The sequence below is a fragment of the Penaeus monodon genome, chromosome 15 (genome assembly GCF_015228065.2).
Source record: "Penaeus monodon isolate SGIC_2016 chromosome 15, NSTDA_Pmon_1, whole genome shotgun sequence".
Taxonomy (NCBI): Eukaryota; Metazoa; Arthropoda; class Malacostraca; order Decapoda; family Penaeidae; genus Penaeus; species Penaeus monodon.
The window spans coordinates 36,116,579-36,118,274 of record NC_051400.1 but is presented as its reverse complement, the minus strand read 5'-3'; the positions used below and the strand labels follow the sequence as shown (position 1 = coordinate 36,118,274).

Here is a 1,696-nt window from a genome sequence, read left to right as displayed (position 1 = left end):
TTGATAAAAAAATATATAGAAAAATGACTCTTAACTACTTCCATATCAATTACAATATAAATTTCTTGAATAAAATACAAAAATAAATAAAAAGTATAATATACATTCTTCTTATTTGGTAATAATCCACAATAGGATCACAAGAAGATACAGACGAGACAACGCTGCCTTATAAAGAAACCAAAATGACATTCATTCCTATATAAAGTAATCTGCACTAGTGAAGGAGAATGGCACTATCACATTATGAAAAGGAACTGTCTGCCATTCTGACAAAAACCTAAACATTCTCTACAAAGTATAGAACATGTTAACTTCCCTGACAATTTATCATCAAATATTGAACTTGTCCAAGTAATGTCTTGCTAGAATATACATAGAGGAAATTTGCTTGCCTCTCTTCCTGCACCAATAAAGTCTGAGACCATAGTGATCACTTAACATTTTTAGTCATCCCTTTTTGTTTTTGTTTTCCTTCTCAAAAGAAGAGTCAGATAATTTTATCCACCAAAACACTCTGTGTACAATAAAATTCCATTTTATCAGGAAATCATTCTCTGCTATCCAAATATAGCAATGTATCATGGTATAGCATGGTGCTTCTCCAAACGGTGCATTATCATTTTTCATGTATAGACTAAAAATAACACTATAACTTCCAATTCAATCCTTATGACTACACACACATAATTTGATATATTTCATCTAAACTGTGAACTCAAGAATCACTATCAGCAGAATCCACTAGTCACTCTCCTGATTGATTTTATTCATATCTAGTACAGGCCGAGGACTCATAGTAAGCAAAATATAACCTTCCTTCCTTGTGTTTGCACGCTGACCTAGGAAAAGCACCGACAAATTACTGACTAAAGAACAACTAAATCTATGGTTCAACCACAGCTCTAGTTATAACAAAATCTCATCAATAGTATCGTCTTCATGATTACTAGCCGAGAGTGAAGGATGAATCTGGTACTGTAACTATCCTTTTTCTAAATTATATAACTGCTTCCTTTTCACTACTCAATGCAGAGCTACAGATGAAAAGTGCCTCGGAATTCACTAATTTATTGATTTCAAAATGTGTTTCCTTTCAACAGATGCCACAACCTCATCTAACATTCAGTGGACATCAAAATCAATCCATTTATACCAAATTCTTCAGAAATATACATGTGTAGTTAATCTTCTCTCTAACGTTATCTATTCAATTTCTCAATAAAAAAAAAATGACTTTAAACTTATATTTGTGAAACGCCCTCAACTCCAAATGATAACTCCTCATAAAATTGATAAGCCCTCCAGATAATACTACCAAGGATACCATTATTTTATTATTGAAGCAGTTTATTGATATCAAAACGTGACAAACTGCTGTAAAATTTTCCGATTCTCGCGAGATGACGCAAACAAAATACGTAAAGTGTTTGAAAACTTGCAATAATGAAGATTTTTAGTGCAATATAAAAGCATATCAATAAACTTAAACAAGTAATAGTGATGAGGTTTACCCGTATCCTGTCGAAGGTGGAATGTTCTTGAAGAAAATCCGCAGGAACTTGCAAGCACACTTGTCAAAGACAGCTGTTCCGTGTTTATATCTCTCACTGTTGCCAGACGCGGAGGAAACGCTGCCGTGGGGCCGCATCCCTAAGGCTCTTAGCATACGTATCTTCAGGATAAAACGCTTGTT

General features: G+C 33.8%; 1 protein-coding gene across 1 annotated transcript in view; it reads right to left on the bottom strand.

Moving 5' to 3' along the window:
- The window catches only part of LOC119581998 (dyslexia-associated protein KIAA0319-like protein), a gene marked incomplete at its 3' end in the record, with an annotated part of 29,808 nt that extends 28,146 nt beyond the window's left edge, over nucleotides 1–1,662 (bottom strand). Inside the window, 1 exon segment of the mRNA XM_037930194.1 lies at nucleotides 1,515–1,662.
- Between the last annotated feature and the right edge of the window lie 34 nt (nucleotides 1,663–1,696).